The sequence below is a fragment of the Euleptes europaea genome, chromosome 13 (assembly GCF_029931775.1).
Source record: "Euleptes europaea isolate rEulEur1 chromosome 13, rEulEur1.hap1, whole genome shotgun sequence".
Taxonomy (NCBI): domain Eukaryota; kingdom Metazoa; phylum Chordata; class Lepidosauria; order Squamata; family Sphaerodactylidae; genus Euleptes; species Euleptes europaea.
In genome coordinates, this window is record NC_079324.1 from 65,351,434 (window position 1) to 65,376,810 (window position 25,377).

Below are 25,377 nucleotides of genomic sequence, written 5' to 3' on the forward strand. Positions count from 1 at the left end.
TAACAGCCCTTTAAGTACTTGAAGGTGGTTATCATATCACCTCTTCAGGCTAAACATACCCAGCTCCCTCAACCTTTCCTCATAGGACTTGGTCTCCAGACCCCTCACCATCTTTGTTGCCCTCCTCCAGACAAGTTCCAGCTTGTCTACATCCTTCTTAAATTGTGGTGCCCAAAACTGAACACAATACTCTAAATGAGGTCATGGAATCATAGAATCATAGTTGGAAGGGACCACCAGGGTCATATAGTCCAACCCACTGCCCAATGCAGGAAATTAACAACTACCTCCCCCCCACATCCCCAGTGACCCCAACCCTCCCCCCACCATGCAGGATCCCACAATCAAAGCACTCCCAACAGATGGCCATCCAGCCTCTGCTTAAAAACCACCCTCTAACCAGAGCAGAGTAAAGCGATACCATCACTTCACATGGTGACCCCTTTGCGGGCCCATAAAATTAGACCCCATGTCCCAAAGTTCACCAAACATCAGTGACCGTCTAAGAAGAGTCCCTTGCAGCCATGGTGCAAATTTGGGAACTCTACCTCCAAAAATGCCCCCACAGGAGCTTTGAAAAAATCCCCATAGACTATAATGGGCCTGAGTTTTTCAGTAAACCCGGAAATAAGCCAAATTCTGCAATTTACTGGTATGTGTATTTGGTTTACTGAAAAAACCCAGGCCCAATAAACCTGAACCTGAAATTTACCGATTTTAAAAAATTAATTATTATTTTTTTGCACAACCCTCCTCTGTGGGACCGCTGACCAATCCCTCAGAGCCCGTTGCTTTTGCAGAACTGGAGCCCTCTGCAGCAGCAGCAGCAGGTGGAGCAGGGGCAGTTGGAGTGCTGCTCCACACGGGATGGGCCAGTGTTGTTTGGATGGGCAGGGCATGTACCTCAGGGTAGTAGCCCAGCAAATGGAGCCCCCTCTGTGGTGATGGGGCATCCGCGGACCCTGCCACCTATGTCTCAGGTGTCTATTAAGGTAGTGATTGAACAGGGAGCAGACCAGGAGGCCGACATTCCTGGTGCAATATGGGCTAGTTGCTGTGACCCATCTGGATCCTGCCACTCTGCCATGGGGCTGCCATCTCACCTGTTCCAGCTGAGGTCCTGCACCATCGTGGCCCAGGCAGCCACCGGTCTGGTCTGTTGTCGTTTGGCTCCTGATGGGGGATATAAATGCCATAGAGCCATGATTCTCTCTGATCTTACTTAGAGAGATATTTGGGCCATAAACAACAGCAATCTGAACAATGATTGTCGATGGTCCTAATTTATTCCAATATTGAAGAGGGAAATACTTGGATTAATGAACTGGCCCTACTTCTTGTGAGTGTTTTAAAGCTTGTTCAGTGATGTTCTACTTTGTATTTTAAATACTTTTACTTTATGGTGTGTATTTTATGAATATGAACCACTGAGGAAGGCCTTGTGGCCGATATGTGTTTGGCTTTATTGAAAATATTTTTAAAATTTGTATTGTGTTAAGGTTCTGCTAGTTTATCTTATGTAACCCATTGGTATTCTTACTGTTATTAGGCCATGTTTCAACCTCCTTTGAGTACCTGGCTTTTTGGGGTTGAGTTTTTTCTTCCCCTTTATGTTTTCGTTCCCCTGTGGCATGGAGCCATTCATCCCCTCTCCTACTTAGGCACCCTTCCTTAGTGGGCTAAAGCGGGGAGTCATAGACTTTGCTGCGGGGGCTCTCTTGGTGCCCCAATGTCTGCTGTCCCCCTGCCTGGCAGATGGTGCATCAGTGACACACTGGGTCTCGCACACCCATCTGTAGTGTGCACTGAAGTGCATTGATTCTGGGGTTCCTGCCGCTCATGCCGCAGGCCTCTGTTGGGACTGTACTGTCGCTGGGTCTTTCCTCCCTGCCCCTGGCATTCTGGAAGCAACTGCACAGCTCTGTTAGCTTCCCTTGTTCTGCCAAGGTAAGCCCCCCCCCCCCGCCTCCTTCTCTTCTTCCATGACAACACCAGCGCTGTGGAGGTAGCTTTGCTGGCTGTTTGCATTCCCAGCAACAGCTATGCAATTCTGTCTTTTCCTGGTAATGGGCAGACGTGCCTGTCCTTTGCTGAGAAGTCATATCCTACAGGGCAGACTGCGCCTCTGTGCTCAGACTGAGGAGCAGACCCTGCAGGTTAGAGCTGGTGCCATGGAGCAGGTGAGCCTGTCAGGTGCCAGCAGTGGGCCCAGCTCCAAGCCTCCGGGGGAACTGTGAGCAGGCCCCTTTCGCACTTGAATCGTGTGACCAAAGCAATTGCCTTGCTGGATAGAGAAACGGGAGTTTAACCCTAACCCCGCATTTTTATGTAGGGTGTATAAAAAGAAACAAACAGCAGACTTGCTGCATTTTATGGCCCAGTGACTCTCCTGATTCTTTTCATACTTCCTGTGGAGTTGGTCTGCAGAGCAAGGGTCCATTAATTGCACCTGAGGAAGTGTGCCCTAGTCCACAAAAGCTTGTGCTGGGATAAAATGTTGCTGGTGCCACAATGTTCCTCTTTATTTTTGCTGCAGCAGACTAGCACTCCTGCCCCTCTAGAATTATTCTTGAAGAATGAGATCCAAAGGACCATTTCTTTCAGCACTCTGATTCCAGCACTGGGCAGGCAGGAGGCCCTGGGAGTCCCGCAAGCGAGGCAAGAAGCATACTCAGGACCTGGGACTCAAGGTGCCCCTCTTCCAGGAGCTATAATGACCAGGAGCTGCTCCAAAGGCCAAACTCCTCATGGAAAATGTCGACACGTCTAAGTCCGGACTTTAGCTGTGCACTCCTAAGGAGGTCTTCACTGAATCCTACGCAAGTTTCTTCAGTGGGGCTTGCCTCTAGGACAGTGCTATTAGACTTGCATTATAAAGGTAAAGGTCCCCTGTGCAAGCACCGGGTCATTATTGACCCATGGGGTGATGTCACATCCTGACATTTTCTAGGCAGACTTTGTTTACGGGGTGGTTTGCCAGTGCCTTCCCCAGTCATCTTCCCTTTACCCCCAGCAAGCTGGGTACTCATTTTACTGACCTCGGAAGGATGGAAGGCTGAGTCAACCTTGAGCAGGCTACCTGAAACTGACTTCCGTCGGGATCGAACTCAGGTCATGAGCAGAGCTTTTGACTGCAGTACTGCAGCTGACCACACTGCGCCACTTTGGGGCTCCTAGACTTGCATTACAGGACATGCCTATTCCTGCCATGCATGCTCTTCAAAACGGTGGATTTAGAGAGCCTTGCCTTTCGGCTTTGAAGCTGAAGAAATTCTCTGGGAGTGAGATCATTACAATGAGCATCAGTTTTTTTAAAGTTGGTCTAAGTTGGTCCTCAGTGTGGATTGCAGTGATTTTTAAAAAAAACACTTTTTGATTGATGAAAATTATTTTGTTGTACATGTGTATATCCAGCCTTTCTGGGTGGCAGACTGCCTCGACATGTGAAGAATGGCTTTCCTTCACTCCTGTACAGCTACAGCCTGTCCAAACCTCAACGTAGGTTTAATTTCTGCCTAGGCAGCCTGGCTTTATTATGAGGCCCTCCAGTGGTCAAAGCTGAGACAGCGTGTGTTGTCGCCAGAAGGCGGAACCATCCCATCTCGCAAAGCAGACTCAGGCCCAGCAATGTCTTTTGCTTCTCTGGTCTCCTTTGGTTTTGGGGCTCTCATGAGGCCGAGGACAAATGTGCCATTCCCGGAGGTGGCTCTTCAAAATGCTCCCATTCTGGTCACTTCAGTGAGTGAGGCTGGCCTATAGCTGGCCAGCCGGGACTAGGCAGTAGGCAGAAACATCGAGGCTGCTACCCGAGGCAGGTTGGGGCGTTCCAATGGTGCTGAAGCAAGCAGGGCTGGCGGCATCACAGGAGCCACTCTGCTCAGACCCAGGTGACATTGCCCCGGTAAATCTTCAGTGCAGTGGGGCTCAGGCCGACCCTGCAGAGCGCCAAACTCACACTGGCCAATAGTAAGTTAATGGGCCTGGCTACTCCCGGCAAGTGATGTGCTCTGTTGTCTAGTTACGGGACAAGAACACAATAACATAAAAGAGCCTTGTGGGATCATAACGACCAGTCCACTTAGCCTGCCATCATGCTTCCCACAAGGGCCAACTAGTTGCTTCTGGGATGCCTACAAGTGCAGCACAAAGGCTGCTGCTGCCCTGCTTCTGCTGGAACAGAAGACATCCACAGTTTGACCCATTTGGGGGCTTTTATAACTTTTTTCCTGTGTGTGTGTGTGGGGGAGTCAAAGTGGGGTGGGTTTGATTGCCTCTGTGTGGGACTGTGCTTTCTCCTGTTTTCATCGGTTGCCAACTTTGTCTGGAGTTAACTGTGGGTCAGTGAGTCTCTTTCTGGCTGGTTGCTATTGTTTCCAATGGGCTGTGCAGCCGCTCCTGTTGTTTCTAATGGGCTAGCCTGTCATTCGTTTTATTGCATCCCCTGTAATATATTTTCAATGGAGTCAATGTAAGTCAACTGACATTCCCCTCTCCCATTATCTTCAATGGGCCGGGCAGCCTCTCCCATTGTTTCCAATGGGCTGACTTGTCATTCCTTTTAGTACATCCCTTTTAATGGCTTTACTCCCCCGGGCCGGGGTAATGGTATGGCCCAACTGCTGAGGCAGCCAGACCACCGGCCGGGCAGATGGGTGGGGGGGACCCCTTCTGGGCCCCATATCTCGGGACCCTCTGATCCAATCTTCACAAAACTTGGGGTTTCTTGCAAGAAAGGTCCCCTCAACCTACCCTGAAAGTTTGGGACGTCTACCTCCAAATATGCCCCCCCCGGAGCCGCGGAATGCCGCCAATGTGTTTTAAGTGGCTTTATTCCTGTAGGCGATTTGGGGGGGCACCCCTTCCAGGCCCCATGTCTCGGGACCCTCTGATCCAATCTTCACAAAACTTGGGGGTTCTTGCAAGAAGGGTCCCCTCAAGCTACCCTGAAGGTTTCGGACCTCTATCCCCAAAAAATGCTCCCCCCGGAGCCGCGGAAAGGCGCGAATGTGTTTTTAATGGCTTTATTTGGCTGAATTTTCCCCCGAACTCAGAACTTGGTGCCAAATTCCACCGATCCGAATCGGGGGAGTTTGGACTTTGGCTTTTCCCAAATTAAAATGGGCTGAATTTTGCCAAATCCGAATTTTGCCAAAAAAAAAAATTCGACAACCCTATCTGCTACCAAATACGACAAGAAATTGTCCTTCAGGGACGCTGGGCCCACACCTCTGAGGGCCTTAAACAGGGATGCCCAATCTTTTGGCTTCCCTGGGCCACATTGGAAAAAGAAGAATTGTCTTGGGTCACACATAAAATACAGTAATGCTAGCTAATTCATTTTGTTTTAAGTAAGTTTATGATTTTGTGTTGTGCATTCATAGCCGTCCTGGGCCACAGTTTGGACAAGCCTGGCCTTAAAGATAAGAACCAGCACGCTGGATTGTGCGGAGAGACAAAGGGGCAGCCAGTGGAGTTCTTTCAGCATAGGGGTGATATGATACTTAATAACCCTTTATTATATCTCTTCCTCGTCTTATTTGTCAAAGACTCAAATCCTGTAGCCTTTCCTAGTCAGGAAGGTGTTCCAAACCCCTGTTCACGTCGCTTGTCCTTATTTTATTTTTAGAAGAAGAGTTGGTTTTTATATGCCGATTTTCTCTACCACATAAGGAAGAATCAAACCGGTTTACAGTCACCTTCCCTTCCCCTCCCCACAACACCCTGTGAGGTAGGTGGGGCTGAGAGAGCTCGAAGAGAGCTGTGACTAGCCCAAGGTCACCCAGCTGGCTTCATGTGGAGGAGCTGGGAAACCAACCCAGTTCATCAGATTAGCGTCCGCCGCTCATGTGGAGGAGTGGGGAGTCGAACCCGGTTCTCCAGATCAAAGTCCACCGCTCCAAACCACAGCTCTTAACCACTACACCACGCTGGCTCTCTGGGACAGGATTCCTGAGACAAGATTGCTGAGAGTGTGTGAAGCAAGGGCTAAGAAAACTTGGATTTGGCTTCTTTATTTATAACATTTATATGCCCCCTCTTCAGAGACCTAGCTTACAAATGAAAATAAGATAAAATCATGATAAAAACTGCAAAATTAGCATTCTAATTATTAAACAAGCCATAAAAATCCAGCAATGGAAATCTAGCCAGAGCATAAAAACAGCACAAAATGTTTACCAGCCTAAACTGATATTCATAGAACATCCTTGGGCTAGAAGCTGATGGCAAAACACCATGAAAAATTTAAAAACCTCAGTCAAAAAGTCTAGGTAAAAAAAAATGTTTTGATGAGGTACCCCACAGAGTGCAAGAATGGCACCAAGGAAGCCTGACGAGGGTATTTCATAGCTGCCCTCTTTCTCACCTCTGTAGGTGGGGCAGAGAAAGCAGGGCTCATGAGGAGGATCTGAACAGATGGTCTGAACTGTACGGGGAAGCTGGCAATTCAAATACCTGGCCCTGAGCCATTTAGGGCTTTGAAGGTAACAACCAGCACCTTCAATTGTGCATGGAAACAAATGTGCAGCCAGTGAAGTTCTTTCAGGGCAGGGCTGATAGCATCCTGTCATCCAGCCTGACAGTAGACTTGGCTGCCATATTTAGACCAAATGAAGTTTGTGGACAGTTTTCAAAGGCACCCCCCATATAGACTGTATTACCATAATCGAACGTGAATGCGATCAGATCCTGGCACTCCATGGCCAGATAATGTTTTTCAAGGAGCAGCTGTGGCCGGCATAGCAGCCAGTGCTGATAAAAGGTTCCACCTGCCACAGAGGAGTCCTGGGCCTCTAACTGTAGGCCAGGATCCAGCAGCATGCCCAAGCTACAAACCTGTCCAATATGTACACAGGTATGCTCTTGCCAGGAGGAGGGGGAGGCCCTCTGAGTTCCACACTCTCCCCAAACGACTGCTGGAACCTTAGTAAACTACAAAAGGGTGTGTGTGTGTGTGTGGGAAGGACAGGGTGCAAAGGACACTGGGGCAACTGGGAGGGAGTGGCGCAGAAGGGGGACTGTGGGGCTTTGCTTTCAAAAGCGATGGGCACGGGGGCACCCAATGAGGGTGAGTGGTCCCTACCCCCGTGATCATGTGTGATGGAGGAAACTCTCTGCTGAGCTTGGAACTGTGCCCAGCCTGCCCCAAGGTCCTCCCTGCCTGGGATTAGGGGGATAGTAACTGTGCCTTTCTACTGCACCATATCTTCCTTGGGCATCTTTCCTGGTCTACTCTGCTTGGCTGGTGTCCACGCCAGAGCTCACTAGTGCCCTAGGCTGCATCTTGTTGCTGTGAGCCCAGTTGGGGAGTGGCGGGGGCGATGTGCTGTGTGGGTAGTGGTCCCCATACCTTGGGACCAGGCACTTCCTCACCAGCCTCAGCCAGTGGGCACCGTACCTGGGGTGGGCCTAAGCTGCATGGTTTCATTTGCCCCCCCACACACACACCCCAGCCTGCATGCCCTTGTTGGCCTCACCCTTGCCAGGTGCTTCTGTGCACACATCAGCTACGGTTCCACCTGCATCCTCCACCCCCATCCAAGGAGGTGAAGTCTGCTGGCTGTGATGGCATGGGGATCCCCGAATGCCTGGGGTTTTGTGAATCCCCAAGCCCTGAAGGATGACCATCCCCTCCTTCATATCCCATCTCGACAGGGTGAGGACACGTAGACACTCCATGGCCCCAGTGGAGAAGTTCGAGGCGATCGAACCCGGGGAGAGCCATGGGTAGCACCCCATCGCTACAGGGAACATGGCTGGCCCAAAGAGAGGGTGTAGCCTGGGAAGAGAGGTGGTTGGTTGATAACGCATCTAACTCCGTGGGCTAGGGCCGTGGGTATTTTGCATGGGGTTGAACTACATGGTCAGCAGACTCCCACACTGCAGGGGCCGACGGCCACCAGCCACGTGTGCCTGCCTCTCAGAACCACGTCCCCCTCGTCTGGGTTGTAGCACACGCAGGGTGGCGGTGACCAAGGTTGTCCTTGGGCCATGAAGAGTGTGGCACTGGGCTGGTGCGTGTGCTGTGGATGCGGCTGCATACCACCGTAATCCAGCTCAGCTTGGGGGACAGCCAAGCTGTGGGGGTTGAGGGGGGCAGGTAGCAGCAGGGGGTGGGTGGGGGCCCACACTGTATGAGTGGCGTCACATCTACCTTGCCTTGTACCGGGGGTATCCTTGGCCACTGTCCCAGTGTTGTGGCATGTGCCTGCAGCCCGCTGCCTTGGCTGGTCCTGGTTGGAGTGCCTGCAAGGAACATGCACATACTTGAGCTGCTGTGTGTGTCTATGGGGGGGGGGGGAGGGCACAGTTTGGCAGTGACCTGCTGGCCCACTGCAGCTGTTTCTAACACCTGATTGGTTGGTGCAGACTGCCTGCTGTACGGAGCTTCCTTTCCCTGGGTACGTGTTTGAGCTGCCGCTGTGCTGCAGGACACGAAGTCCAGCTACTGTGGAGCAGGGTGACATGGCAGTGAGGTTGGCTGGACCCAACCTGGGCTTCTGTTGCCCACTGTGGGCCAGCATTGGCTGCAGCATCAGGAGCTGGGGGTAGGGGGCCAGTGGCTGTGGACTGAGCCACTTGACACCCTCCTTGCCTCAGGGGGTGGGCCCTGCTCGGGACGTGGGTGCCTATGCCACAGGTCTTGTAGGCATAGCATCTTTGTGTCAACAGCACAAACCGTGCGGCTGGGGCCGTTTAAGGAGCCTCCTCCTCCCGCCCGCCTGCCCCCATTCACACCTCTTGCGCACACATGGCCCTGTGGTAGCAGGCTGCTGCACAGCTGCACAGTCGACCAGTTGGTGTGACACCACTCCAGGGCACTACGCCAGCATAACTCCAGGATCTGCCAGGGCAGCATCTAGTTGCACCCTGCTGCTTTCACCCCCTGTGTTGGTTTGATATAGAAACACTGTGTGTGTTTTAGCTGCATGTATTAATGTGGGGTTTTATATGTATCTTGCTGTGGTTTAGAAAGGCAGGCCTCTACAGTAAGGAAGGGGGGGCTGCGTGGGTGATTGAAGTGTGTTATGATTGGGCCGGACCCAAGGGCGGGGGGCGAAGTTGACCGGATATGGTGGGGGAGGGGAGAGTTTGTCCAGGGTGGGAAAGAGGAATGAGGTGGGGTGAGGTGTTGTAAAGCGGGAGATAAATCTGTGTTGTGTGTGGAAATCACTGGCCAGAGGCAAGTGAGAAATTAAGCCTTTCTGGCCAGGTCCATTTAAGGAACTTTTGAGAGAGAGAGAACGGTACCCATCTGAACCCATTACACTTATGAACTCTGCTGAAATCGTGATGCTGTTATACTTCTAAACAAACTCTATTTAGGACTAAGAGAAAACACCTGTTCCATTTAAAGCAGTGGTTCCCAACCTTTTTGGGACCAGGGACCACGAGGACTTTTTTGTTCCGTGCAGGGACCCCAAGGTTCACAATAAACAATACATGGAAAGGTTTTAAGACAACTCCTTTTCAAGGTGCTTGAAACAGAATAAATTCAGGCACAGAAAGGCTAGATTTTCAGATATCTCTCAAAGATGGTATTGGTATGTATGGCTTTGAATTTTATTCTAGATATTGTGAATTAGATACTTTGAACTAAATCAGAATTATTTGACTGTTCTATTCTAAAATTTGGATTTTAAAACTGAATAGTATGTAAGACTTGCTTGCTTTACTGCATACATTGTAACTGAATATGTTGTTACTGCATACATTGTAACAGAGTGTAAAGACTTTGTAACTTGCATTTACACATATTACTGCCCGAGCCCCACCACCCCACCCCGCTTTCCCGGGGGGGGGGGGAGAGGAGCGAATCCCTCCAGCAAAATGGCGGGAGACGGGGGGGGGCGGCGCTGCGGTGTGAACCCCCCCCCCGTGGCCCGTCTGAGGGAGGGGAGCCCCGGGCGGGAAGGCGGGAGGGGGGTGGCGGTTGGGCGGCTGCTTTCCCCCCCCCCGGCACTCCCACCCCCACGGCTAGGGGAGGCTGTCCCCGGCGCCCCGCCCCCTCTCACTGGGGGAGTGGGGGGGGTCCCGAGTGCCCTGCCGGGCCTCACCCCCCCGTTCCCCCTCCCCCTCCCGCTGCTGAGGGGATCAGCGGCCAGCGCGAGGAGGGAGGGAGGGAGGGAAGGGGGGGCCCGGCCCGGCTGCTGCCCCTCCCGGGACACGGGACGCTTCTCCTCCTCCGGCGGCGCCCGGGCAGTCCCTCCCCCCCTCGGAGGCCGCGGAGCAACCCTCGCCCCGCCCCCCGCGCGCCGGGCCTGGCCTGGCCTGGCCGGCTGGGCTCCGGGTGGAGGCGGGCAGGGGGGTCGCCGCAGCGGCTCCAGCGGCCACGGCAGGCCGGGGCCTGGGCCTGGGAGGGGGGGGCGGTCGGTGGGCGGGGATAACCCCGCGGAGCCCCGTCACGTGGGGCGGATGAAAGGGAAGCGGCGCGGGAGGGAGGAGGGGCTGCCCGTCGCCTCCCCGCCTGCCGCCGCCGCCGCGCACGGAGCTCGCCCAGCCCGGCCCGGCCCCGGCCCGCCCGCCCCGGAGCAGACGCGCAGCCCAGGAGGCAGGGAGGGGGGAGCCGAGGCCCGCGGGGCCGGAGCCAAGGCGGCGGGGGGGGGGGGCAGAGCGGGCGAGAGGGGGCCCCGGCTCGGCCCGTCGGGCGGCGGCGGCGGGGCCCGTCGAGCGATGCGCGCCCTGTGCGGGGCGGCGTCGGCCGGGAGCGGCGCGCGGGGGGCCCCCCCTGCTGTGGCGGCGGCCGGGCGGCGGCGGCGGCGATGAGGCGGCTGCCGTTGCTGCTGCTGCTGCGGCCGCGGTCGGCGGGGCCTTCCCGGCGGGGTGGTCCTCCTCCGCCGCCGCCGCCGCCGGCGCCGCTGGCGCTGGTGCTGGCCGTGCTGGCGTCCTCGTGCTGGCCGTGCTCGGCGGCGCGGGCGGCGGCGGCGGGGTCGGGGCAGGAGGCGGCGTTCGTGGAGGTGGTGCTGTTCGAGTCCAGCCCCGGCGGCGACTACACCACCTACACCACCGGGCTGCAGGGCCGCTTCTCCCGCGCGGGGGCCACGCTCAGCGCCGAGGGCGAGATCGTGCAGGTAAGGGCGCGCTGCGGGGCGATGCCTGCCTGGCCGCGCTGGCTTGCCTACGGGCGGCGGGCGGGCGGGACGGCCCTCGGCGGCGGCGGCGGCGGCGGCGGCGGCGGCTTCACCCGCGGCCTGCCTGGCCTGGCCGGACCGGGGGACGGGGCGGGGAGCTCCACGCGTGGCCGCTGGGCCGGGGAGGGCCTCTGCCGGGCCGCCCGCCGGGACCCCTGCCCCCCCCGCCCCCCCCACCCACGGAAGGGCGCTTTGGCTGGCGGGGCAGCCGCAGGGTGTGTGTGTGTGTGTGTGTGGCCCGCCCCGCGCCCCCTTACTTCTCGCTCTCCGCCCCACCCCGTCCCGAAGGGCCGAGAGCGGCCACGAGGGACGGTGGGGCTCGCCGCTGCCCTCCGCCGGGAGCGCCCCGTCCCCCCGTCCCCCTTGCTCTGGGGCCTCTCCGACGCCCCCCCCCCCACTTCCTAGGCCGGGTTCCGGGCTAGACCTGCGAGGGGGTGGGCGGGGGGCGAGCAGCCCACGTGCGTGGTCAGGGACCCCCCCCCCCCGCAGGGGAGCTTCTCCAGAAGCCCGCGGCGGCTGGGTGGTGCCTACGGGTGTCTCCACACGAGGGACGCCTGGGTGGGGTAGGGGGTGGTCAATATGTCCCCCTGGATGCGGACTAGCTATTTGGGGGCTAATAACGCGGGTGGCAAAATTGCCGGGCTTTGGATTCACAGTCGTTTGCTTGTCAAAACACGTGCACAAAGCCAGTGACATTTGATGCCCAGCGTGTTCCCCTCTTTTGCTAACTACTTGTGCCCCAATGTTTGTGGGTGTGTGGTTATTCCTCCCCCCGCCCGCCCGCCCACCCCCAGTTGTGTGGCAGGGAAACCATTTTTGTTTGGATTCTGCGTGCCCCAGTGGTGTCATCGGTCTTGATTCTAGGTGTCAGAGTGTGTGAACCAGGAAAGAAGTGCCAAGGCTGAACTGGCCCAGCTGCCTCCGAAGCAGCACATGGGGCTGTGGTGGGGGGCAGGCCAGCCGTTTCTGGGGCGTTTCATCAGAGAGGTGGGCAGGCTCCGTAGCCAGGCGTGCCACCTGCCTGCGCCCCCCCCCCTTGGGCAAGTGATCTCCCAGTGGTCTGTCTCCTGTTTTCTTAAATCTGGTGGTTGCAAGTAGGTCTTGAAAGAATGCGATGAGCATGGTTGGCTGGCAGCTGACTAGTCTTCAGGGATCTGAGAGGCCGTGCACCGTCTCTTCACAGTGGAGATGGTTTGGTGGAGACTGACTCTGGGGTGTTCTGTGTGCCAGATAACCCAAAGCTGTAGAAAATGTGCTTTGCCTGAGAACAAAAACCGTGGCAAAATTTGTTCCTTGGTTGGAATTAGTTCTTTAAGGGGTGGCTCCCATGGCAGTGAAGAGTGAATACAGGATTTTGCCCAGTGTGATTATCTGTTGGGTACTGCAAGTGTTGTGGTATCCCCTTTATCTGGAGGAGGATCATTTGCTTACTGGGGTGGATGATATTTATGCAGCCTTGCTCAAGTCAAGTTACAGACAATCTTTAGCCTTTTCTCCTTGTATCCTCTTCGGTACTTAGACAGAGGAGAGTTATCCAAGGCTGCCCACGGAACTTTACAACCCCCTTGGATTTTTAACATGGATCTCTAATTTTTACCTTCTCAGGCAGTTTGATGTAAGGTTTTGGGGGCATACTATGTATGTATCTGAAGAAGTGAGCTATGGCTCACAAAAGCTCATACATACCCTTGCCAGAAATTTTGTTAGTCTTTAAGGTGCTACTGGACTCTTGCTGTTTTCTACTACTGTGTACGTATGTATGTTTGTGCCATCAAGTTGCAACCGACTTATAGCAAAGCCCATCAAGGGGCTCTCAGGGCAAGTGAGAAGCAGAGGTGGTTTTGCCACAGCCACCCTCTGCAGAGCATTCCTGGGTCCTCCCTCATCCAAATACTGTCCCTGCTTAGTTTCTGAGACCTGACCAGGTCAGGCTATACCACACAACTCTACATACCTTTAGGCATACTAAGGGCTGATTAATACATACACTTCTATATTGAGTAGAGATTTAACGTTTTTGGAAATACTAAAGACATGGAAATTTGGGGAAACATTGAAATATATGCAGTATTTTCCTGTCGACCTAAACTTGTTTAACTGCTTACTACTATGTGGCACGTTTAAGGAATTTAAACGTATAAGGGCTGTAGAGAGCAATCCTAAGCAGGTCTACTTGTTAATCTTTTTTTAAAACTTAGTTTATACCCCCACTTTTCTCCTCAATGAGAACTCAAAGTGGCTTACATCTTTCTCCTGCCCTTACAATATTCCTTTGAGGTGGGTTAGACTGAGAATATGTGACTGGCCCGAGGTCCCCCACAGCCAGTGTCCACGGTAGAGTGGGGATTTGAACTTTTGCATCTCAGATCCTAGTCTGACACTCCAACCACTACACCACAAGGGCTCCCCAATGTGGTTTGTTCCCAGGAAAGGGCCCTCAGGATTGCAACCGTAGTTTTCTGCAGGCAAAAATATGAATACACTTGTTGAGAGGGGGCGAGCAAGCCGTAAATTGCTAACCCTGAGCAGTTGGAAACAAGAGAAATTTGGACAGAAACAGTTTCATATCTTCACAATAGGACCACCAGCATGATTGGATATCAAGTTAAATGCTGAGTCTTTTATAAATTAGACTATTATAATATACAAGTGGGGTACCCACCAGGACTTGCGGAGGGCATCTCATTTTCCCTATCTCTTTCCCTTCCCTGAAAACCCCATAGCCTCTCCCCTTTTCCTGCTTCCTTCTCTCCTTCCCACCCCTCAGTCAGCCTGCCTGTGTCTGCCCTCCTGTCCTCAGCTTTCCCTCCTCCTGGCAGAGCCTCTCCCTGGGAAAACTGGGTGGTGGCAGCTGCCAGACTGGGCACAGTTGCGTGTTGGGGAACCCGCAAGGACTCTCAGAGGAAGGGCACCTCACTTCTTCTCCCTGTACCCCACTCCCCCACACTCTTTCCTCTACACCTTTTCCTGGCAACCCCGATATCCTCACCTTTCTCTGCTTCCTTTTCTCCTTCCTACCCACCAAACATTCAACCTTTTATCTGCCCCCCATCTTCAGCTATATTATTTATTTACTTCATTTATGCCCTACCTTTCTTAACAATGGGGACCCAAAGCAGCTTAAGTCATTCTCCTCCATTTTATCCCCACAACAGCACTTTATGGCACTTTATGGCCAAGGATGTGTAAGCTGCCCGAAGTCTCCCAGTGAGCTTTCATGGCAAAGTAGGGAATCAAACCTGAGTCTCCCAGATCCTGGTCTGAAACTCCAACAACTGCACCACACCGGCTTTTTAGGGTGGCTCCTGTTGAACAACAGCAAGCGGCTGGGCCTGGATGAGTCATGCAAGTCAGCCAGTGGTTGCTGGTGGGCATGGCCCTGGTCAGTTCTCCCTCAGAGGCCAAAACATGCCCCCTCTCTCCCTTCCGTCTACTAACAGAAACCAGGACTGAAGGCTAGCAACATTGTTGTGGTTGCCTGTCAACAGCCACATAAGGGCATTCATTTCTTAAAGCTACAGGTGCTACTTCTATTATTTTGGGGTTTTTTTAACACTCCAGTGTATTTTTGTTTTTAAGATTTCAGATTTTTCTACAAAATTTCAGAAAGATCTACCTTGTCTTTAAAGGCTTTTCACTCATTCTGAAAGAGATACTATTCCATAAGAGCTTTTTTCCAGTGTTCCCCAAAATTTCATTTGGAAAGATGGAAAAAGAAGTTGTGGGTGGTGGAATGTGGGAAATTGTAAAAAACAAACAAACAATTTTTTCTGTCCCCTCCATGGCCTTTTCATCTCTAATATTGACACATGCAGATTTACTGAAGGTTGCTTTGCGAACGCTGCAGCAGGCATTCAAATTATGACTTCTCATGTGCTGAAACTCTTTAAAAAGCAGATGGAACCAGGTATGTAGTTTAGAATGTGTCAAGGTATATCCAGATTGGAAGAGCAGTTCTACTGAAGGTCTACCTGTATTGGACATAAAGGCTCAGTGTCCCCAGATTAGCCTTCACGGCCTGTCCTGGCTTCTCGGACACGCAGCGGCCTTTTTGCTTAGCACATGTGGGATCAAAACTTTTATTTAATGTGATCTCAAAGAGCAACATCTGGAAAATCTAAATTCTGTCAGGTGTTGTGCATTTTTCTAGTTCTTCAGTCATAGCTATGGCCAGACTTGGTTTTATGTGGATGGAAAAGGTAGACTGTTCCACGGCTTGAACTGCCTGTTTGTGGGTGAGTGTGGGCAAGGCGTTCATGGGAAGGGGCGCGTAACCTGTTCATCCGGGGTGGGGGTGGGGAAAGATGAGTAGTTGTTTCTGTGTCTTGTCAAGACCCTCTTCTAGCATCTGAGGAAAGCCCACCTAGTCTGTGGAAAGATGCTGTACAAAGCCATTTCTGTAGGAGGAGGTACTGAAGCCAGCCTCTGTGGCCCCACCCGGCTTTTGGGGTGGTGTTCTGGAGGTCAGAATCAGTGCTGATCAAATAGACACACGTAATAATAAGTGTGGTTTGTCTAGGTCAGCCCTGTCTACCCTGACCGGCAGCTGCTCTCAAGGGTTTCCAGTAGGGTTCTTCCACATCACCCACCCACTGCCTGATTATTTTGACTGGCGATGGCAGGGTTCAGTCTGGAGCCTTCAGCATGCAAAGCAGGCGCTTGGCCACGGAGTCCTTGTCCTCTCCCCAAATGAATTAGCACATACAAACTCTTTCCTTTAGAGACATGGGAAGATGGTATTGGTGGATACAGAACAGCTGCCCTGCCTTACAGCGAATCCCCATCTATGCATTTTGGAAGGTCGGGCCCTTAAGATGGCAACCACTGTTGTCCACTTTTTGTATTGGGTCCTGCAGTGCCTGCAAGCTGCACAGAGACTCAGGCTTTTGCTCGTTCGTCTGTGTCGTGCTCCAACTTGGGGGGAATCAGGAAAAGCCCGGCACACGGCCTCTCAGGAGAAAGCCTTGAGGTTGCCTTGAAAGAGTTAAATTCTAATAGCTTGCTTATAAGGTATTTAATATCCTTATTAAAACTTGTCTGCTGCTGGTGAACTTCTTTCCCTTCATCCCCACCCCCCACCCCCGTCTTGTGGGGAGTGTGGCTGGCTCCTTGTGCTGCTGATCCTCCCTCTGCCTCAGATCAGAGGCTCGCGCATGTTGAAGCCGGCACTGCTAGCGGCTAGTTCCTATCTGTGTGACAGCATTTTTAATTTAACGAGACCTGCTTTGATCTCGCATATTTCCAGGCAGCTTCAGATCACTCCAGCTTGCTCTTCTTTACACTGAAACAGAGGGTTCTTCTCCCTTTCATCTTGTATCCTTTGTGGGCTCGCTGTTTATTTTGGGCATTGTGGAAAATGAAAGGGTGGGGGAAATAAAAGAAGGCAAGAGGCCCCTTGGAAGCTTGAGACCCCCTCCAGACCCCAAGGGGGATTGTAGCACGGTCTGAAGACCTTGCGGCCCCACCGGAGTGGCTTCCTTTGGCTGGAGTCGCAGCCGCATTTCTGCTTGAATCTGGTCTGACATTTTGCTTGGAGCTTTTGCCCTGAATGCAGAGGGGCTTGGCTGAGAAGTGGACCCCCGACCTGTTGCACTGAGCCCATGAGCACAGCTACCCACCCCCAGTAATTTCTTGTGCATTGGCTACATGTGGATGCATCTCCTCATGCCAGAGGGCCTATCTGGCTTGGAAGTGTCCACACCAGAGTCAAGCCCCTACATGTGGGAAGTGGCCATGGGATGCTAAATAGCCGTATGTGGCTCTTGGAGCTGGGAGGGTCTTCATGGCAACATTTTAATGGTCCAGTGGTTATAAGGTTATAATTTATAGTTTTATTGATTTATGTTGTTGTTCTGTTTTTGACATTGTTAGCCTCTGGGGATGGCGGAGGGGTCGAAGTCAAAGAATAAACCAATAAACAGCCACATGAATTGAGCCAGGAAGGCCACTGGCCGTGCCGTGGCTTCGCGCTGGCCATGCTTCTGTTGCTCACGGTGGTGCCAGGCAGTGGAACGCCTGCCTCCACGAGCTGCCTCATTGTAGTGAGCAAGGCTGGCATGGCATAGTTCAGGCTGCGGGCTTCATGTCTGCCTTGCTGGGAAGGCTCCCTTGGGGCAAGGTGAGTGTGGAGGCCCTGGAGCAAGGGCTGCCCGTGTGTCTTGGTGTGAGGTGACTGGGAAGAAAGGAGCATGGGCAGTTGCAGGTGCCCCAGAGGAGGCCTCAGAGCCCCTGGAGCATGCTTCCCCCTCCCCTTCTGCTGTGGCCCAAAATGCCCACCAAGTACTGCTCCTGAGCCCCCCGTCCGTCCCCCCGTCCCCGAAGAGCTCTGGAGTGGTGTGGTGGCAGCCGTGGGGAGTGAGGAAGTCTCACTTCGTGGTTGGGAATCCTTCTGTTCATAGAAATGATCCGTGAATCCAGGCCTCGAGATGTAGCTGTAGGTGAGGCTTGTGGATCTTGTGCGAGTGCCTGTATGTCGATATATGCTTAATGTTCTTTCTCGTTTCTGGTTTCCACCCTCTTGCCTGAGGATTATCCCGAGTTACCCTCACAACTCTCTGAGGACAGTGACGGATCCAGAGAGCTTATGACTGAGTCAGGGTCCGAGCCCCGCTCCTCCTAGTCCCTTTAGCACCCTGTGCCACCTGAGTGGTGGTGGCCAGCACGTTTCCTGGGTGTTTGCAGTGCTTTGGTGTGGTGAGGCGTGCCTGCCCTGCCCCTCTCCAGCCAGCTTGGCTTTTTGCCCACCCTCCCTTCCTGGGCAGCAGCTGGTGACTTGCTGGCCATTTGGCTGCCTGGAGGGAGGGAGGGAGGGAGGCTGGCTGGCTGGCCTATTGTGACAGGGGAGGGAAGGGAGCTCTGGACAAAAGAGGAGGGGGGGCACAGGGTCTCCCTTCTCCTAGCTTTGATACCCCAACTGGTAGCTGTTGACATTGAGGGAGGGATTCCCCCCCCACAAAGGCAGATACTTGCACGAGGGGTGGATTGTTCAGTGATAATTGTAATTTAAAAAGTTATTTGTTATGACTGTATCAACAAGATTTTACTCCGCCTTTCTGCCCTCATAGGGCCGCCAAGGTGGCTAACAAATTAAAACATACAGATTAAAATCTCATTTTAAAAGCCATTAAAACCCACACACAAATACATCATTAAAACAATTTAAATCCAGATCTTAAGTAGAAAAGGTAAAAACAACAACACTTAAAACATTGGGGAAGAAGGAAGGATCACTGAGGGAATGGCAAGTCAAACGAAAAAGCCTCCACCTGCTGGCGGCAGTCAGCAGCAGGAGGGGACAAGGGGAATCTGCCTGGGGAGAGAGTTCCAGGGTATTGGGGGCCGCTACTGAGAAGGCCCTCTCTCTCCCAGGTTGCCACCCGCCTGACCTCAGAAGGCAGGGGCACCCAAAGCAGGGCCCCCGAAAGTGAGTGCAGTGGTCAAGCAGGTTCATGAGGAAGTAGGAGGTCCTCAGGCTGGACCTGGGAAGGTCAAGAGCAGCACCTGGAATTATGGAAGGCAGCGCAGGTGAGCTGAGACTGGAGAGACGTGGTCCCCACGACCCACTCCAGTCAACAGCGTTCCGCACCAATGGAAGTTTCTGAACACTTTTCAAGGGCAGCCCCACATACAGCACGTTGCAGTAGTCTAATCTAGATGTAATCAGGGCATGCATCATGGTTGCCAGATCTTTTCTGCCCAGGAAAGGTCGCCGCTGGCTAAACAGTTGATGCTGGTAAAAAGCACCCCTGGCCATGGTTGCCACCTGCTTCTCAGGCAAGAGACCTTGGGTCCAAGAGGACCTCCAGACTACGGACCTGTTCCTTCAAGGGGGGGGTGCCACCCCACCCAGGACAGGTGATACCTTAATTCCTGGGTTAGACCTTCCACTCACCAGTCGCACTTCCGTCTTGTTGGGATTAAGCTTCAATGTTGTAAGGTAGCAGTGAAACTGGAGGACATTTCCTCTTGCCCTCTTCATTTCACCGGGGAGCCAAGGAGAGAGGGTGGTGGTGAAGTTCCGTAATGCCGAAAAGTAAGTAGCACGTAACTGGCCATGCCAACTGACCACTCCTTTGCACCAGGTATCGCTCTTGTCAGTTCACACAGTAAGGGGCTTTGTTGCCATTGCTGGGATGACCCAGCACTTAGAACAACCCCTGTCAGGATGGTAGTGGACAAGGACTCTGGGCGATGGCTGAGTGGGCACACAAGAGCATCGTTGAGAACTAGCTGTGAAATTAATGCGACATGAATGAGTCACAGCCTGCACATGGGTTGATATGGGATACCCCCAAGTCCCCACTGTTTGAAAGCAGAACACTGACTGATGGCAGCAGGCGGCTCTGCGATCACTGGGCTGTGCGTCTGCTAAACAGAAAAGAAAGTGAAGATCATAATTCCAGTGGTCTGTCTTGGTGCTGCCAGTGGAGGCCTGTGGAATAAACGTCAACCAGGGATCTTGTACCGCTCAGCAGGGCTCTGGCCAGGGGTAGGGGCGGGAAGGAGGGCGGGGGCTGCAGAGGGGCACCGAGGGCAACGTGAGCTTTGTGGGTGGGATGCTGTAGCAGGGCATCATGCCACAGCCGGGTGTGGAAATCAGGCACACGGCAGACAACCGAGGGGCACGGTGAATCCCCTGAGGTGTTTTGGGGTTGTTGTTGTTTTACATGGAGGGGAGTAAATGAGAAAATTCTTCTTCTGGCCCGTGAGGCTCAGTTCACCAGGTTGTGCTTTGACCCTCAGTTGTTTGAATGTTTCTGCATCATGTTGGCACCAGTTGCTGCTGCCCTTCCGTTCTAGGATTGTGAGGCGGGGCCGGGCAGGGACCGTCTGCTCAAGCCCCTCGCTGCTCCACTAGCACAGGCAGGAGTTCCGGGGGTGGGGGGTTTAAGCCTGTTCAGGCTGCCATCTGAGCCTGTTGCTCTGGCTTCAAAGGGTTCCCTGGAGGTTTGGAAGCCTTTCCTCTAGCAGGCGGACTCGGTCTGCTCCAGGGTGCAGAAGGCTTTTCTGGATTACCAGCAGCACACCTCTCTTCCGGTCAGCAGCAGGCTGCCTGTGTCCGTCTGTTGCCATGCACCATTTCAGCTGGCAGGAGACGGTGCTTGTGCCAGTGAACCATGTTTCCCCAGAACTCTGGTGGCCGTTGGGGGGGGGGGAGAGTGGTTGGTTTAGTTTGGTTGCTGGAGGCTTGAGTGCAGCAGGCAGGGTAGCTTTCAGAATCCTGTCCTTTTCAGGGGGAGGGAGGAAGGAAGGGGGCAGAAATCGCCGTTAGTTACCTTGTGTGGCATTAAGTTAAGTTGGGTGCCCTCAGTGTCCCAGGCCTCTTGGGGATTTATTTATGCAAACTTGTCCTGATTCCGATTTCTTTTTATCTGCCAATAAATTCCTGCTTTTCTTCGCACTTTTCTGTGACAAGTAGTCTGAGAGGAGGGACTTGGAAGTGGGGTGTTTCCCGCGGCTGAGCAGGTGTGCAGGTCTGCACACACACGGGGAAGCTGGGACCTTCCTTGCACGAAACACAGGGCATGGAGGAAAGTCACACTGTTCCTCCCTCCTGTAAGTTAAAACCTTGGCAATGGCACCTCGAGACTGAAGGGGTGGCAAAGAGAGCTTAACTGATCCCCAGGTGGGACCTTTCCTCACCTGGGGCAGCCCCTCGGAGAGGCAGTGCTGGGCACCAGGTTGTACCCAGCAGGGTGGGTTGTTACATGGGCATCTCTCACCCAAGCTGTAGTCACCTAGGAGCCTGCTGCCCCTTGAGCTGTCCCCTTCTCTTTGCCTAGACTCCCTTCCCAAGATGGGGAAGCCACAGTGGGCTTGTGATGTGCACATCCAGCCAGGGTATGGTGGGCAGCCACCGGGGGAACAGCCAGGCATTATGGCATCCATGATCTCACCTGTGGATGTCAGTGCTGTTATTTTACAGTTGAACTTGGGCCATCTAAAAATGCCACAAAGGCCTGATTCTGACCAGGCCCACAGTGTGGCAGGACCACACTCTTGTGTTCTCCCCCCCCCCGCACCTTTTCAAGTGCCCAAAGCCTGTCTCAGCACTTGCAAAGGGCAGGGGACAAGAACCCCTCCCAGGTCCTGCCGTGCTGCAGGCCTGATTAGGATTGGGCCCACGTTGCAATTTAAAATGCCGCAAGTTCTGCCGTAAAAAGGCCCCCGTCTCCCGAACTGCTGTGCCCTGAGACAGCAGCCTTGTTGAGGTGTGAAGCACACCTGTGCTTGGACAGGAGACCTCTTGAATTCCATAATGTCACAAAGGTGGTATATAAATGAAGAGTACAGGGTGGGCACACGCACTGCGGGGTCTGCAGGTGTGCTGTGAGGCTAGAGAACTTGCAGTGGTCACTCAGTTGAAAACGTGCCCCTAGAATGCTGTTCGGGATTCTGCTGATGGGCTTTTACCCAGGGCCGTCAGGCCTTATTCTCCTCTGAACTCAAGCAGAAGATTTGTGATGCTAAGGAAACATTTGGTCTTCTCATAAATGGCTGCTGCCGACTGACTGGCGAGAGGGCAGCCTCTCGTAAACAGATCCTTGGCTCCCAGCTTGGCCTGTGTTGGGTTGCATAGTTTGGGAAGCTGAAACATCCTTTATAGTTGAGTTTTGTTACTGCTCTGATGATACGGGTTGGAATTTGACCAATGTAAGCTGAGTCCAGAAAGAAATAAACCCTGCAGCAGAAGAGCGGACTTGGCTGGCAATCGCAGAGCTTCAGGTATGTGTCAGATCTCTCCTAAAAGGACAGACCTCCTAATCCACATGGACGGGAGGCGGCTTAGCTGCTGGGCTAAGCCATCACTGATGGGTGGCATCCGTTTCCTATATAGATGCTCCTGCTGGGGACTGGGATGGAGCTGTGAGGCAGATACCAGCCAATGCCTGAGAATGGATCTGGGCTATGCTTAACGGAGGCAGTGGCCGACCTCCCCCCCGTCCCCCCCGCAAAGAGCTGGGGTCTGAGGGTGGCTCAGGGTCTGAAAATTGCTCCTCCAGAGATGGCTGCGCCCACTGATGTGAGAGAGGGCTGTGTGTGTGTGTGTGGGGGGGGCTTTCCTGGCAACTGAATTGGATCCCTGTCTGCACGGAAGGATCTAAGGGGCATTTTGGAAGCTGTAGTTTCCATTGAAGTGATGAATAGCTGAGATCCTTTTGAACCTCCAGCTGGAGAGGAGAGGATATTTATAGATGGATGTGTGTTGGTATTACTGGGTGATGCAAAGCCAGGCCTCTCTTTCGTGGTGGAGCTGCCGCTGCTGAGTGTCTGAAGCAGGGCCCCGAGTGGCACTTTTAGCTGCTGTGCTCTGTAGGATGGTTACTCACAGCAAAGAGGACTCCTCTCCCCCCCCCCCCGCACACCCCGCCCAAGACACCCTGGCTGGAGGCAGAAGAGGCAGAGTGTGCAAGGGTTAATTCCTTTTGCTTTGCAAGCAGCTGGCCAGTTTACACTCCTTGCTGGGCTGTTCAAAAATACTTTCTTTTGAAGTGTAGCAAGTAGTGGCTGAGGGGAAAACCTGGTGTAGGGACTAAGATGGGCTGGAATGGGCTGCTTGCTGCCACAGTTTTGCTGGCTGCTGTATCTGTCCTGCCAGATGTTTGGCTAATGTGGTGTCCCGGGCGATGTGGTGTGTCTGGAGGCAGGAGCCAGGCATCCCTCCCTCCCTTCACAGCAGTGCAAAGGTAGAGTCCAGAACAGGCTGTCTACGGCCCCTGGTGGAAGGTCAGGGGCTATATGGGAGGGGGAGGGGAGGGGGAACTCTGGTTTGGCTTGTGGAGATCCCACTTATTTTAGCAGCATTTAAAGTCTGCCTCTCAAGAATACTCAAGATGGACCACAAAAATATTAAAAACTACTCAATCTAGTAAAGGATCTATAAAATGAGATGGGAGGGGTGGGGAGACAAGTGATCTTCCAAATTTTATTTTTCATGGACTGCTGGTGAAGCCATATTTCTCTCTCCCCCCCCCCAGTATGTTGATGGGAGCGCTAGTCAGCTGGTTCCCCCCCCCAGGTCTGTGCAGCGCTCTGGGTGCTCCAAATAAACATGAAGGAATAGCAAGTCTCATTTTGAAGAGGGGTTTGGAAAAGGGTGGGGCGAAGCTCCACCCGAGAACAGAGTATGCACGCTCTGTGACTCCGGAATGAGCCAGGATGAACCATTTAATTCGGGCCAGAAGAGGAATGGGAAAAGCTGGGTTCGTTTAGCGTTGAAACAGCGTTGAGCTTCCAAGGAATGAGGTAACGTGCATACTGAAAAATTTGATCCTGGCTGAAACAGGAAATAAAGGAGGGTAAAGCGACCATGCATAAATGACCAAGGTCTGCTTTATAGCTTGCACAAAATTCCTACGGTCTTTTTATTCAGTTCATTTGTACTCCACCTTTCTCCCCAGAGGGGACCCAGAGCAGCTCACCGCATTCTCCTCTCCATTTTATCCTCACAACAACTTGGTGAACTAGATTAGGCAGCAAGAGTGTGATTGGCCCAAGGTCACCCAGCAAGCTTCTATGGCAGAAGTGGGGATTCAAACTGAGGTGTCCCAGGAGCTAGCCCGACACTCTTAACCACGACACCACCCTGGCTGGCGATGCTAGATGGGAATGTTGGCAGTTCCTGGGTGTCTGCTGGCTCAGAGGGGGAAGAGGCGAGCTGTTCTCCTCCTGCCCCTTCAGGCCGGGTGCTCCTAAGGCTGGGGTGGGGTCAGTCTGCAAAGGATGCTGGTGGCTCCTGGCTGTAGGCAGCATGCTTGGTGATGTGCCACGACTCAAATGCCTTTGCTAGCTGTGACTACCCTGCTTTAGGTATGCTGCCCATATCCAGAGTTGAGGGCTACCATGGCTAGAAGCTGGCCAGGGCTAAGGACATAAGGACATAAAAAAGGCCCTGCTGGATCAGACCAAGGCCCATCAAGTCCAGCAGTCTGTTCACACAGTGGCCAACCAGGTGCTTCTAGGAAGCCACAAACAAGACAACTGCAGCAGCACCATCCTGCCTGTGTTCCACCGCACCCAAAATAATAGGCATGCTCCTCTGATACTAGAGAGAATAGGTATGCAGCATGACTAGTATCCATTCTAACTAATAGCCATGAATACCCCTTTCCTCCATGAATATGTCCACTCCCCTCTTAAAGCCCTCCAAGTTCCAAATGCAGTTCATATATTTAGGGCTGGTGATGGTTTGGGCGGGAGAATTGAGGCAAAACAGCACTGATAATCTTGTGTACTGAACATTTTGTCCTTTAGTTGTTTTTGTATTGACCAAGAATTGCAAGATCACACACACACAAGTTCACAAGGTTGGAAGAGACCTCAAGGGCCATCCAGTCCAACCCCCTGCCATGCAGGATCCCACAATCAAAGCGCTCCTGATAGATGGCCATCCAGCCTCTGCTTAAAGACCTCCAAAGATGGGGATTCCACCACCCTCCGAGGCAGGGCATTCCACTGTTGATCAGAAAGTTCTTCCTAATGTTTAGGTGGAATCACTTTTCTCTTAGTTTAAATCCATTACTCCGTGTCCTAGTCTCTGGAGCAACCAAGAACAAGCTAGTTCCCTCATCAACGTGGCATCCCTTCAAATATTTAAACATGGCTATCATGTCTCCCCTCAACCTTCTCTTCTCCAGACTAAACAAACCCAACTCCCTAAGTCTCTCCTCATAGGGCATGTATTCCAGACCTTTGACCATTCTGGTCGCCCTCCTCTGGCCCTGCTCCAACTTGTCAACATCCTTCTTAAATTGTAGAGCCCAAAACTAGACACAGTATTCCAAGTGAGGGCTGACAATGCAGAATACAGTGGTAGTATTACTTCCCTTGATCTAGACACAATACTCCTATTGATCAGCCCAGAATTGCATTGGCCTTCTTAGCTGCCATATCACACTGTTGACTCATGTTCAGTTTGTGGTCCACAAATGGAACACCTTTTACTATTCGAGGTATTTCAGGTGTAAAGATCATGCAGTTGGCCCATAAGACTTGTCAGCCACTATTTGTAATTAAAGAGCGAAGCTACATGACAATTCAGAACCAGAGATCAATGAAGAGCTAGTGTGAGAAAGCCTGTTTGCATAACTAAGGATATTCATCTTAACATTGCTGATAATTGAAATGTTCACAGATCACCCATAAAGCTCACACATTGGTGCACTGGGACCAGGGACTGGGTTGCTTGGTCTGGGAGGACTCACCACTTCAGGTTTCGTTGTGGCTGCTGCCCTCCTTGGAGCCCTTC

General features: G+C 53.0%; 1 protein-coding gene across 1 annotated transcript in view; it reads left to right on the forward strand.

Annotated features, from left to right (window-relative positions):
- Window positions 1-10,928: 10,928 nt before the first annotated feature.
- Window positions 10,929-25,377, forward strand: part of ZNRF3 (zinc and ring finger 3) — a 51,515-nt gene continuing 37,066 nt past the window's right edge. Inside the window, exon 1 of the mRNA XM_056859132.1 lies at window positions 10,929-11,069. The gene's annotated coding sequence lies outside the window, so the exon portion shown is untranslated. The remainder of the gene's footprint in view (window positions 11,070-25,377) is intronic.